Below are 15,118 nucleotides of genomic sequence, written 5' to 3'. Positions count from 1 at the left end.
CCCCAGAATCAGAGTCTTTTCTTGGTCTTTTCGATACAGGTTGATGAGTGCAAATGTGTGTTGCTTGGGGATGTTACCATGAAGAGATGACTGGAATGGGTTTAACTTGAGGCATGGGAGGGTGTGTGAGAAGACAGGTTTGTGGAGTGACACAAATGTGGGGTATTAGTGAGACACAGCCTGTATTTTGAGTTGCCCAGTGACATAGCTGGGCCAAGCTATGAGAATGTCCTAGGCGCACACATGCACATGCAGACATACACACTTGTTCATGTACTGAAGCAAACTGCAATTAAATTTTATGTCAGTACCATGTTTCCCTGAAAATAAGACAGGGTCTTATATTAATTTTTGCTTCAAAAACACATTAGGGGTTCTTTTCAGGGGATGTTTTATTTTAATGTAATGTCATCATCTTCTGATTGCTGCACAATGCTACACAACGGTGGAGAGCAGGGTTTGACTTAATTGGGGCTTATTTTGGGACTCGGGCTTATATTACAAGCATCCTGAAAAATCATACTAGGGCTTATTTTCCGGTTAGGTTTTATTTTTGGGGAAACAGGGTAGTATTGACAGCAGAACAATATCTTCCATCTCAGGACAACAGACTAGTTTAGGGAGTGGAGCCCAAGCTATACAAAATACATGGTTTTGTTTTCCCTCAGAAGGGAATGACTGAAGGTCTGAGGAGAAATGGTTCGGGGGCTGATGTTGCTGCCTCCCCAGTGTTTGATGCCTGAGTCGATTACCTCAGTCTGCCTAAAGACAGAGGTGGCCCTGCTTCTTAAATAAATATGCAAAAAGGTGAAACATCTTTTCACTCCCAAGCCAACTGCACCAGAGCACAGGTTGCTGTCCTCTGAAGATGCCGGCCACAGAGACTGGCGAAACGTTAGGAAGAACAACCTTCAAAACACGGCCAAAGAGCCCAAAAAACCCAGAACAACCATCTTTTTCACTTTGTTTCCTTCAAGATATATATATGTGGTCTTGCAGAAGTTACAGGCAGTCAGAAGAAGATAGAGGGTGGAATATATAAAGATTGTACATATTATCTCCTCATCCAACTTTGATGGCTTTAATTGTATAATTAAGTAATGGGAAAAATATTTTCAAATTCAGTCTCTAGTCACAAGGCAGGCAATGCCATATGCCCTGAAAGAATTGACATTTCCCTATAATCTAGACTAGGGTGATTAATTTCCATATTCTTGGGGACAACTTTATCTATCAGAGAATAATCAGTGGGGGGTGGGCAGAAATGTCTGTGTCTTAACATGCACCAAATGCACCATGTAGCGCCAGGGGCTGCCTGAGCTGGGGAGCACATGCTGTCAAGCACAGCTAGAGCATCATATACTAAATCCAAGGGGAGGTGTAATATTCATTCATGTATAGATTCTACTATGTATCTAGAAAGTATCCTCCCTCCCTTCTGAGTCATAATATGGGCAATCGTTTAACACACCCTGATTCAACTTTGGCAAAATCTTCAGTTGTAGCCATATTAACTTAATAGGGTTATGATAGAGGAAGTGTGATTTAGCCTATAAACCTACAGATGCTTGTCCTTGATCTAGATCACAGCATGCCAAGAGCAGAAATTGGAGCAAACCAGATTAACTGCAGAATGAATGCTTCCACATTAATAAAGAAGTAAAACTAGAAACAAAAACAGAAAACAGAAAGCTCTCTCTACTAAATCATTTCTGGTGACTTTAAAAATAAAAATAGCAGTCCCTTTCTCCTTGAAAGACTCTAGATTATGTATTTTTCAATCATAAAAATTATAACAGATCATATCAGACACTGGCTGAAATCCACTAATACTGTGAATTGCAAATAGAGTAGGCTTACTGAATCAATGGGTATTCAATGAGTCAACACTTATATAAGTTCCACTGGTTCAATAGGCATACGCTAGTACTAGTACTGAAATCTCGTACTACTAGATTTCAGCCTGTGTTTGATACCTTCTCCATTTGACTGAAGTTGCTAATTTTCAATCACCTTTCACTTGGATTAAATATCTATTGGACAACATGACTGACAAGTTCAAGACTGGGAAGAAAGGAAACAGGGAGCCCCAGTGAGACAAAACATTTCACTGAAAATGATGGGAGCCTACTTTTGTTTCATGGGCCTCTCTTTCAATGTGTGTGTGAAGTGGGGTGTTGACTTGAGTGCATCTGTGAGAGTGTGTCTGTATTTTTAAGAATGAGATAAGGTTAGTAATATATTAGTGTGTGTCAGATTTGTTTGATTGTGAAGATGAGGTACAGAGATAGAAATGTTGGGGATTATGCTGTGTGTGTGTGAAAGGTTGGATGAGCTCAAAGGGGGTTAAACAACAAACAAACAAACAAACAGCAAAATGGCTGGTTTGCAATTAGTATTTTGCTGACTTCTGTACATCCTTCTTTTCTACAAGAAAGAGTTAATGTTTTTAAGGCAATAGGATGAGTTTGGGAGTCCACCATCACTTCCTTTTCCTGCTGCTTTGGCAGCCATTTTAAAGTCATTACCTTTGTGACTGTGAGCAGAGTTATCCTTTATCTCTGCTTTAACCCCTATCATGCTTGGAAAGCATAACAGAATTTTCCCCATTTTCTAAAGAAAAAGGAAGAGTCTTGTAATAACTTTAAAACTAATAGATTTATTTTAGTCTGAGTTCTTAAGGATTATGGTCCACTTGTGCTTGATGAAGTAGATGGCAATCTCTGGAAGCATATGCTAGAATAAATCTTAAATTGCCACTAGGCTCTTTTTACACCTCTGTTTGTCTATGCTGATTAACTTTGTTTTCTCCCAGAATTTTTAAAAAAGAAGTTTCACTACTCCCCCCAAATTGATGCTGGGACGCTGACCAGGATCAAATTGATCCTGTGTGACAATTGGGGTCTACTTTAGGCCAATCCAGAGTTTAATTCCTGATGTCCCGTTGAGAGCTCTTACATGATTGTATCCACTCTCTCTCCCTCACATAAACATGTTGTGCTGAGACAATACCATGAAAGTCCTGGATAGAAGGGAAAAGGTGAAAGTACTAAGAGAGATACAAGGTACAAGAGCAACACATGTCTCTCTAATTGTGTATATGTTACATCTTTGTTCTAGAGACTCTGGGTCCAGGCAGCTCTTTAAGATTTATTTCTTCCTGCTTGATCCAGCAAATCATAGAGATCAGAATATAAAAGGCAAAGAAAGGAGAAAATAATCTACCCTTGAATGGGAATAATGGCTGGTAATTTTTCTCCTACTTTTGTGATATTTGCCCAGCAATTGCCTTCTCTTGATAAATCATCCTTTGAGATATCCAGAGATTCTTCTTTGCTTGGGCTGTTCCTTTGCAGAACTTGGAAAAGTTGCCTCTTGGACTACAATCCCCAGAATCCTTCAGCATGCTGGCTGGGGGATTCTGGAGACTGTTGTTCAAAGAAGTAAATTTCCCAAGCTGTGTTCCTTTCTTTGTTTAATTCCTGCATACTGTCTGAAAGGTGATATAATTAGAGAGCCTTATGTAGGCAACCAATAAGCAACTGTAGGCATCACCTGAATATTACCCAGATACTGTATCCCCAGAAGTCATCCCCAATGAGAAGGAGAGTGGGCACTACATCAGCAGGTGCCCAGTGAGGAGTATAATTTCTCACACGTACAAAAGACAGCAGATTTGTGCACTCAGCTTGAATGTTTTATGCACATGATAGAAATAGCATATTCAGCTCCTTGGAAGTCCTTGGAAGGGGGACAGAATAATACATGCACCAATGAAACCCTGCCAAATGATCACTGAAAATCATGCTCAGATTCTGTCTGTAACTTCAGTTTCTGAAATGTCACTATGCAATATCTGTACCATTCCAAGTCTACCTGCATACGGATAAATGCATATGGTTTAAAGATGAAAGAAAAGATTATTAATGGCTGCACCCACTATCAAATTTTTCACTTACACGGGCTGATCAGAAAAACGTAGCATATGTGGAAGATACCCTGTCTTGGAACTGCAGATCAGGAGGAGGATATCTGAAATCAAATGTGATGTGGCAATCAGCAGTTGCAAGGCATCAGGAGATAAATCTACAAGCATCGCACCTTCTTTCAAAGTTTGGCATAAGCAGGAAAGGGAAGGGGAAACATTGTTGAATGAGGTTTTATGCATGCATTCACTGGGTGCATTATAACACACTGGTTCTGAGGACTCCCAGGTTGCTATGCGTGCTGCAAAGAGATCAGCAGCCTAGGTACCACCACTGGTATGCAGGGTATGACGTAGTGCCTCATCACCATCACCATCATCATTGACTGATGTGGGAGAGGGATCCAAATGATCATGTCCTAAATATCCAACAGAAGGATATTTCACAAAGGTGTAAGGATTGTGCCTAAACACAGATGCCTGTTTCCGTTCAGAAATGTAAGACAGGCTTTCCAACCCTACAGAGTGAACAAGAACACGTCGTCCAGAATTGCTATTCAGAGAACATCAGTAAACAGCATATCATCAGCAAAAATGCTGTGCAGCTTTCCTGAAGGGAAAAGAGAGTGTTGATAGAAATGTTTTCAAGGACATGAGGGACCCTCAGAAAAGGTGACGGCTCAATAGAAGAAAGCAAAAAGGAACATGAAAGGAAATTGAAGTGCTGGTAAGTGTCCCTCCTCATTTTTGGTAGAAGACACTGCTAAATGTCATATGTTCAGATTGTGCTACTGCGGGCTTTAGCTCAGTAAATTATTTCATAGGGCACCAGCAGGAGATCTGTCTAGAAGTGACAGTAGTAGCAAATCTGCAGTACCCCCAAAGATACAACCTGATGTGAAAAATGAGGGAACTTTCAAGCAGCTAAGAGCATTCTAGTACCTGGGCCTCACCATTTGTGTTCAGAAGCCTCCTGCACCCATGTGCCCTAGATAAAATTGTGAGCATGTCAGTGCCCCACAATTCTAGCAGTCTGATAGCACTTTGAATATCATGACTGCATCCTACAAAATCAGATATGTAGTTTGGTATGAGAATGTACTGTTCTGGTGTTCTCCCTTGAACTACAGCACAAAGTTCTAAGTATCTGACTGAACTAGAAATAGTAGGATTTCTTAGAGTGGAGCCATGACTATTAAAGTGGCACCAACCTGCTGGCCCTGTGCAGCGTAGATATAAACTGTGTGTCTGTAGATGCTCAACTTGCATTATGCCTTGTATGTCTGTGTGCATATATCCCAGCTTCTGCAAGAAACCACCTTAGGGCAACTACTATGACCCAAGTGAACCAATAGCACCCGTTGATGGTTAACAATCTGCCTGGGCTTTCTATGTCATATAGTCACCTATATCAGTGGTCCCCAACCTTGGGCCTCCAGATGTTCTTGGACTACAACTCCCAGAAACCTTCACCACCACCTCTGCTGGCCAGGATTTCTGAGAGTTGAAGTCCAAGAACATCTGGAGGCCCACGGTTGGGGACCACTGACCTATATGACCCACAATTCTTACTTTCCACAACACCGAACTCAACACAGGCAAGCTCAGGACAGCTCTCAGTCACCAACACAGTTTTGCTATCACTTACAAATAAGTCTGAGGGGGGTCCATCAATGTAAGACAGCCCCAAGACAAGAGACTGCTTTGCCTAGGGTTGCCCCAAACCTAGAAGCAGCCCTGAAGGAGCTCTAGAAGGAGCACTAGAGCCACTGCAGTACCATAGATTCCTAAAGATTTGAACATTTGAACCAGTTCTTTCAGAATCCCAGACCGAAGAGGAATTGAAGTTTCAACTAGGCTGTTTATCCAAATGGATAATTCTGGCCCACCAAACCATTTTTCAGAACGAAATCAGGTGGCTATCCCAGCCGCCTGGAGTAGACTTCGGTCTAGATGGGCGGGATATAAATAAAATAAATAAATAAATACCCACGTCTCTTGCTATTACGCAGTGATTATGTATTGTCTACAAAGAAAGGAAGTGCTGTGAACCCATGGCCGACATTAGTTCCTCCCAAAATTCTTATCATATTTATTTTAAAAGTTACTCTCTGCTTTCCTGTTTCTCAAAAGTTAGCTGAAAGAATGGTTTTTGTTTACTTTATAGTATCTGAATGCTATAAGCTGCTGGCCTGAGGCACAAACACACTCTTCTCCTCTCTGCCTTATCATCATCTCAACACATCCAAAGGAGCATGAGCCAGTACCACTTGAACCAGCTGACATTTGGCCTCCACAGTTTAAGGAGTATGAAAATAACTACAAATTGCTCTTATACACAAAAGGTATGAGATTATCCCTCTTCAAGTTATAATGTAAGGTAATTATACCTTCATTATCAGGAAGAAGAAGAGCTATTTGAAGGGCTATTCAGTCTAAGTTCAATTTAAGGATAAGAAACCATGAAACAAGAGACCTAGAAGAGTCTCGAACTTGCTACCCACAAAGAGCAAAGCTTGCGCTCTGTGGATAGCAAATTGAGCAAATGTACAAGTCACCCGGTCAGTCTTTCACACGATGATGAGAATGAGATAGATTCTGCTTCCGTATAAACTACAGCAAATATTTCTAAATATGCATCACACTGATCCCCATAAATCAGCATCTGCAGATTTCATGTAAATCTGTGCTCTCTTCTGTCTTCCTTTTTTGATGATGGATATGTGGACATCTTTCCATCACCTGAATATAATAGGAATTCCTGGTTGGTGCCCAGCTCAACAAAGCATCTGTACAGTCAGTAATGGAAATGGGTTTCAGAGGGCTGGCTTGCATTCTGGTCATTAGAAAGAACCTCTGCTTCACAAACAGGCCTTCCAGGTTTACTCCCTCAGACCTCCAGGGCAGAGTCAGGAAAGACGCTTCTCTGAAACTATGGTGTTGCTGTTGTTATGTGCCATCAAGTTGCCTCCAATGTCTGGTGACCCTATGAATGAGCAGTCTCCAAAATGTTCTGTCCTCCACTGCCCTGCTCTGCTCTTGTAAAATCAAGCCTGTGGCTTCCTTTAGGAAGTCAATCCATCTCACATTTGGTCTTCCTCTTTTCCTGATGCCTTCCACTTTTTCCAGGATGATTGTCTTTTCCAGAGAATCTTGTCTTTTCATGGTGTGCCCAAAGTAGGACAGCCTCAGTTTTAACATTTTTGCCTCTGGATATTGTTCAGGCTCTAGAACTCATTTGTTTGTGTTTTTGGCAGTCCAGGGTATGTGCAAAACTCTCCTTCATGGGAAATACAAGAGTGTGGATGATCTTGGTCTTGGTCTCCAGTGACACATCCTTACACCTGACAGTCTTTTCTAGTTCCTTCACTGCTGCCTTTCTTAAACTCAGTCTTCTTTTGATTTCTCGGCTGCAGTCTCCCATTGGATTGGTGACTGAACCAAGCTATACAAAATCTTTAACCATTTCAGTTTCTTCATTGTCACTGTTAAAGTTGTGTAGTTCTTCTGTAGTCATGACTTTTGTCTTCTGCAACTATGGATGCTGTCATTTAAGGTAAGCTAGATAAACAAATATTCCTGTGTTCCCTAAGCCTCTTTCACAAGTTATACTGTATATACATTTTTTTAAATGCACAGAAAAAAGAGATCAGCAAGCTAATCAGGGACAAACTGTGACAGGGGATGTGATAAAGTGCAGCTCCTTGCGATATTTCCACTGATACTTCGCACTACAGGCAATGCCATTCACTTTCTCAGTAGCTTTCAAGGCCAGTTTCCTGGCTACATTCCAGCAAGTATAATTAAAACTACGTTATCTCAAAATGCTATCCGCATGTCGAGGTACAGAGGGTTGGTTTTGTTTAACCTTTTTGCCAACTCTGACTCCACACTGACAAATCTGATTTTGGACTGTTCCAGCATTTAACACTAAAACGCATGTTAATTTGTTGGTCTATTATAATTTGCACGCTGGAAATATAGACATTAGCATTCCAGGCATATAAATGCTGTATAATAATTTAACATTCAGAAGAGCTATTGGAGAATAATTTATTCTCACATGTTTGAAGCAGGACTAAATGATACCTTTTCCAAAGCTCTGAGTGATTAATATGGCGCATAGTGCAATATGGCAATAGAAGTGCTTTGAAATATAGTACATATTCAATACGCAACAGAAATCACAGGAGGCATTTGTTATCCAAAAGAAATACCTTGGATTTTCTTGAGAACAACAGATCACTGCTAAGGTTTTGCCAGTCATTTGCCGGAAAAGGAGCGAGTTATTTCCCACACATTTTGGAGCATACTGTGTGTTTCTTTTATACAGTTCCCAGTCCAGCTCTAATTAGGACCTACTGGTGTTGTGTAAGAACCACTGGTCCAAGTTGAAAATGAACAAATCAACCCCATGCTTCCTAAAGGTTTAAGTTTAACACACCAGACTGAGTTTTGGGAATGAAGTATGAAGTGTGATTCCCCTTCTCGATCTTTCTATTAGTCAGGTGGCTAATACTGGTCTATGAAAAGTTTTCTATTTAGTCACAGTTCCAATAGGCATGTTAAACACATTTGTTCTTCTAGATTTTTTCTCTCTCAGCTTCTTAAATGAAAAATTATAGTGCTGAATCCAAAGTTTCCTCAGTGAAAGGGATTTCCTACAGCTGTATAAGTGTTTGTCTGACAGAGAAATTTCATTCTATACCTGAGCTGAAATTTCTCTGGGCACTTTTTTCTCCCGAAAAAAAAAATCTGAATGTCACAATTTTCAAGCCTGTAGAAAAAGAAAAAAATGCAGAATTTTCTCCCAACTTTATTACTTGTTAGTGTTGGCTGCCATTTTCCTTCCATTATTCCACAGAATGATGCTAGGTTTAAGACACTCTGGAAGATGCAAAAATGGTGGCCAGGCTGCTAAATGTTAGTTTCACTTATTGGAGAATTTCTCTTTCCCCTGTAGAAATATAATGAACTTGAACAAATGGAGTGGGAGACTTTTGAGCCAAACAGGTTATTTACTTTTCAGGCTACAACTCCCAGAATGCCACTGGCCATGCTAGCTATGGCTTTTTGGGAGCTGTAATTCAAAAAAGTAATTTATCCACTCTGCTTTCAGAAAGCCTTTGGCATATAGCTCTCCACAAGCTCTTAAGGGTCCCAGTAATGGCCAACAATGTCCCTAATTTGAAAAAAACAAAAGCAACCCCCGACACATACTATGAAATGTTCAGAAGCCCACTTCTGTTTTTGATTTTTGTTGTTGTTGTTTAGGAAGGCTTTTTTGGTGTGTGTGTGTGTTATGGATGTCCCTATCATGCATGGCCCACATTGCAAAAACTACCAGAAAAGTAGTATTTTTGTTAATACCTAAGTAATAGTGGGAATCATGAGGCCTGTGGGCATTCAGCCCTTCAGAAACAGCAGCACCAAATTTCAGCACCAAAGTCTGGTTGTAGTTGGCTACCTAAACTGTGTGGAGGACAGGTAAACCCTCGTTTAATGCAAGAAGAGCTTTAAAAACAACACAGCTTACTTTAAACAGCTTCTTGTGGCCCGCTGCTATGTTTCAGAGGTAAGCTACTAAAGTGTTTGCTTTCCTTGTCTTTTTCTGTTTGCCACCAAACTGTGGCAGCTGGTGACCTGTGTCATGCCCTGAGAAGACAAAACTACCCTTGGACACACCAAAGTTGCCTTCAGCTCCCAAGTTAGAGAAAGAGAGAGCGAGAGAGACAAAGGGAGTGAGAGAGCTTGTGGACTGAAACCCAGAAAGAGAGACAGGTACAGGCAGCAGTTTTTCCTTCCTCATTTTCCCCTGTTCTCTTTGTTTCTATGAGTACAAGCTTACCAGAAATCAATCACTACCCACTGCCCAGCCATTCATGATTTGTGTGGTCCTTGTCCAAGGTACTTTCTTCAATATGGGAAGAAAGTATTTTAGAATACAGTACTAGATTTGCTGTCCCAAGCCTGTTTATTTGAAGGTAAGCACCAATGAAATCAATGTAAACATCTCAGTATACCTGTTTCTTATTGGGATGACAGCTATCTGGTATTTGGGTTTATCCAGACAAACTCCCCAAAGGGTCCCATATGCTGCTTTCCTTTCTTCTGCACCCATCATCACATAAGCTCACAAATAATTATTGATGTGAAATCTGCTTCTCAAGGGGTTCTCCTTTAAAAGCATTTAGCCTTATAAACCCTAAGAAATTGAACAAAAAAAGGGTAGTAACAACACTGTCCTTCTAAACGGATTTTCCAGCGTAACTCTGCTCTTGCCCTTCTCCGTCTCGCAGTAAAATATCCCAAGCATGTGGGCATTATGGAATTTTTGAACGACACTGACCAGGCATTTCTAACCACATCACACCCGGAGCATGTGGGAGTAGACCATGGCAATCCAATCGAGAGCTCTTTTTCTCCCGGCCCCTTGAGCAAAGGTAATACGCTAATCGGCCTTTGTGCTCTTTGTGAAGGCTGGGTGTCTGAGTTAATTCCTCACTCAGCAGCACCTGCGTAACTAACATGGCATTTTGACAGCTATCTAGCCCTCACCAGCTAAGCTGTTGCTACACTCTGTCATCATGCGTTTCCAGGTGTTTGTAAAACAAGTGGAGGTGTAGGGATACCAACAGAAGGCTGAACACAGGGAAAGAAAACAGAATAGCCTAATTAGATGGGGAGGAGGAAGAGCTGCCAGATTGCAGATGATGAGAAGAGAAGGAAGTGGCTCCCGTACTGAATAGTGAGAAAGGCTGAAAGATTTAGTTGGCAATCCTACACTCGCAGACGTGACAACTCTGGGATGAAGCCTTGCTTTGCTCACTCAATGTGAACATAGCCAAAGGGGCACTAGGACAGGAAGACAGGACCAGAGGCGATTCAGTGCTGCCAAGCTGGCGCGCGCGCGCGCGCACACACACACACACACACACACACACACACACACACACACACACAGACACACACACACACACACACACACACACACACACACAAATGTTGCAATTTTTGCTGAATAGACATGGACACGAACCACCCTGTTAGCAGTTCATAATAGTTCATCCTTCAGATGCTCAGGTGTTCCATTGGCCTCCCAGCCTCCTCTGGCAGGTGCCTGCTCAGAGGCAGTATCCCGGGCTCCTCTGAGAGGGTGCCTGCTGGAGGCATTGGGAGAGGGAAGCCAAGGTGCCCATGGAACAACTGTACATCTGAAAAACAAACCATTACAAACCAACGAGCCAGCAGTTCATGCAGTTTATTGCTGAATGACCTGCCCTGAGATACCACATGGACTTCAGCCCTGAAAGCCCAGAAAATGGGATGATCCTGACTTAGAAATATCTGAAAGGGTGGACATTATGACCTAGTTAGCCATCAGTGTTCAAAGTCCTATTGCTTAACATAATAAATCACACTTGATCAATGGGAAATTGGTGAGTTAAATTCTCTTTAGGTTCCATTGATTCAAACAAACTACTCTAGTTGTGAATTATCAGGCTAAAGTAAGTTGCAGTTAGGGTAGGCCCACTGAATCACTGGAACGTATGGGGGAGTTGACTCAATCTCCACTGATTCAGTGGGCCTGCTTTGGTGTGACTTACAACTAAGCAACAGGACTGAATTTCACTACAGCCTGCCACGAGTATAGATAGCAAGTGAGCCTCCATATACCCTTGCAACATAGGATTGCCATATTACTGTGGCGATGAACAAGTAGAACAACATGAAACTACAAGTAATAAAAGCAACAAACAGCAATATATCGTAAAAAAACACAATGTAAGAGACAAAAAGGAAGACAAAAAGGAATCATCCAGCAAAGTTCGAAAGATAGGTCTAGAATTATTCTCTCAAGGGTAGAATGTTTTTGAAGGCTTTTTTTCTTTTTGTAAAGCTCTGCCTTAGTCAGTGTTCTGAAAATACCAAGGGAAGTGGCTTGATATCCCTCCAGTGGGCGAGCATTTCACAATAAGGGGGCCACCACTGAGAAGGCCTGATTTCTAGATATTGTTTTGGCCTCTCTCAGGGTGGCTGCTTTAAGAAGCGAGGGTTGAGAGGAACAGGCGAATTGGTTAGTGACTCTTTTTTAATGCTCCCCCCCCTGCACCATCCACAATTCTGTGGTGCTCAGCCTGCTGAAGACCTGTACAGGGTCGAAAGTTAGTTTATGTTTGTGCTTCTCCAAGGGTCTAAGAAAGATATCACCCACTCTTGCCTTTGGATTCAGAACAGAAACCTGCCTTTCTTTCTCTTTTCCTTCCTGTGAATTATCATTGTAGTCCAAGCTATTGGGAAGTTGTGTTCCTCTTCCATTATTTCTGCTCTATTGCAGCAGTGCGAGAGCAAAAGACAGAGCAAAGGGAACATCTGAGCAAAAGGGAGTGACAGCCCCACTCCTCCTGCCTGCCCACTTACTTTTCCATCTACCCATCACACACAGTCTAACACTGAACCTGTGTGAAAAATAATGTGTGCTTGTCAGGGGAGGAATTGTGAAAAGGAATGTTTATTTGTGTGTTGGAGGGAGCATTAACACTTACAAACTAACACCTCCAACATATAATGGGACATTTTTGGACAATTAATACAATTTGCTTCGGTTACATGGATGAATCGTAAACTGTGACCCTAATCTCCATTAAATCTAGGCAGCACTCAGTCCGCCTGCTCTGATGGGGAAAGTAGCTGGACAGAGACTGTAAGAACATTGACATAATGACAGTTCCTAAATGTGCTTAAGAGATTCCCCCCCCCCGTTCCCCCTCTTTTGCTGCAGTGTCACAATGGCTGGGAGCAGAGGTGTTGCATTTCATCATAGTAGTTCCACAGCATCACTATCTCTCCTTCCAAGATTTTATTCTGGAAGACGTCTTTGGATGTAACTTTATAGTTTCCTTGCCGAACATGTTGATGATGATCATTCAAAAGATGGGCATATGCATGGAGCAAAGGAAAAGCAATTTCTGAATTTTGAGTTATTTTCAATTTTGAAATTCAGTAATGCCCTGCTTGAACTAGTGGCTTAGGTATCTAAGATGATGATGATGATCATCATCATCCACACTCCCCTGTTTTACATGCTTTTCACGCTCACAAGAGTCAGTCAGGCAGGCCGTTATTCTCTGGCTGGAGCAAATTACTCCCCCTTCTGTTGTTTCTCCCTCTCAGTTCCCTTTCACACACATTCTCCCAACAGAAACATACACATGTGCGTGCAAGTAGGCATGTAAGTGAGTGGTTGGTTGGTAGGGAGTTCTCTTGCAGTCCCTTCTTCTTGCCAGCCTTGAAATCGGTCCAAACCTCCATTTGTATTTTCTTTTGTCCAATAAAGTATAATATTATAATGACACCAAGCTGTATGAAACCTTTTGTCTTTGCTGGAAGGAAGGTGGAGTACCAAAGGAGATGAAGGATGCAAACATCGTCTCATTGTACAAGAACAAAGGAGATGGGGCGACTGCAATAACTACTGTGGCATCTCTTGTCTCAGTGTTGTAGGGAAGTTGTTTGCCCATGTTGTGCTGAAGAGACTCCAGGTGCTTGCAGACAGAGTCTATCCAAAATCACAGGGTGGATTTTGAGCTAAGAGATCCATCACTGATAAGGTATTCTCCCTCAGACAATTGCAGGAGAAATGTAGGGAACAGCAACAGTCACTCTTTGTGGCCTTCATAGATCTTACAAAGGCCGTTGATTTGGTTAGCAGGGACAGGCTTTTTAAAATATGTCCCAAGATTGGATGTCCACCTCAACTCCTTAACATCATCAGGTCCTTTCATGAGGCTATGAAGGGCACTGTAGTTTTTGATGACTCAACATCATATCCCTTTGACATCCAAAGTGGACTGAAACAGGGCTGTGTCCTCGCACCGACCCTCTTTGGGATCTTTTTTGCTGTTGCGCTGAAGCACACTTTTAGAACTGCAACAGAAGGTGTCTATCTCTGGGCTAGATCAGAAGGAAAGCTCTTTAATCTCTCTAGATTGAGAGTGAAGACCAAAGTCCAACTGAAATGCATGTGGGACTTCCTCTTTGCCAATGATGCAGCTGCTGTTGCCCATTCTACTGAAGACCTACAACAACTCATGAATCATTTTAGCCAAGATTTTGAATTAACAATCAGCTTAAGAAAACACAAGTCATGGGCCAGGGCGTGGACTCACCTCCCTCTACTACAATCTCCACACAAAAATTGGAGATTGTTCATGACTTTGTGTGCCTTGGCTCAATGATCTCTGACCTTCTCTCCCTAGATGTCGAACTGGATAAATGCACTGGCAAAACAGCTACTATGTTCTCTAGACTCACAAAAAGAGTATGGATTAATAAGTGGAACCTTGATTTATGAACTTAATCCATATTGGAATGGTGTTCATACATCGAAACGTTCGTAAGTTGAAGCAAAATTCCCCATAGGAATGCATTTAAAACCGTTTAATTTGTTCTGGCTGTTTTTTGTTCTCATGTAGAGGCGCCGTTTGCAAGTAGAGGCATTAGTTCCCATAGGAACTAATGCAAAGCTGGTTAATTTGTATTCTACCACTAGGGGGAAATTTTTTTTCTTTTTTCTTCTTTTGACCTAAGATGAACTTAGGCTAAAAAAAAAAGGCAGGAAAGGAGGGAGGGGGGAGGGAACACCTTCTAAACATAAGACCTTTTAACCCAACCACCTTTTAAACAAAACCAAGCACCTTTTAATTTAAAAAAGGGCAGGAGAACACCTTTTAAACAGAACACGTTTTTCCGTTTGTAAGTCGAAGCTCCGTTCGCAAGTTGAAGCAAAATTTTGCGAATGGAGTGGTTTGTAAGTAGAAATGTTCGTAGGTAGGGACTTCGTAAGTTGAGGTTCCACTGTACTAAGATCTAGGTCTAGAGATCCTGTGTCCTGAGTACATTCCTGTACTGCAGTGAGTCCTGGACCCTTTGTGCACAGCATGAGAGGAAGCTGAACATGTTCCATATGTGTGGTCTCTGACACATTTTTGGTATCACCTGGCAGGACAAAGTTCCAAATGGATTAGTCCTAGAACAAGCTGGAATTTTTAGCATGTATCCATTACTGAAACAGCAACGTCTATGTTGGCTTGGGCATGTCGTGAGAATGGCTGATGGTCGGATTCCGAAAGATCTCCTGTATGGAGAATTAATTCAGAGAAAGCACCCCAGAGAGAGACCACAGCTGCGATA

The 15,118-nt window shown here is 41.8% G+C and overlaps 1 protein-coding gene; it reads left to right on the top strand.

Annotated features, from left to right (window-relative positions):
* GRIN2B (glutamate ionotropic receptor NMDA type subunit 2B) overlaps positions 1-15,118 on the top strand; it is a 572,475-nt gene that overhangs the window by 368,304 nt on the left and 189,053 nt on the right.

Source organism: Pogona vitticeps, chromosome 5 (genome assembly GCF_051106095.1).
Source record: "Pogona vitticeps strain Pit_001003342236 chromosome 5, PviZW2.1, whole genome shotgun sequence".
Classification (NCBI taxonomy): Eukaryota; Metazoa; Chordata; class Lepidosauria; order Squamata; family Agamidae; genus Pogona; species Pogona vitticeps.
The sequence above is the reverse complement of the archived record's forward strand: the minus strand, read 5'-3'. Positions and strand labels throughout refer to the sequence as shown.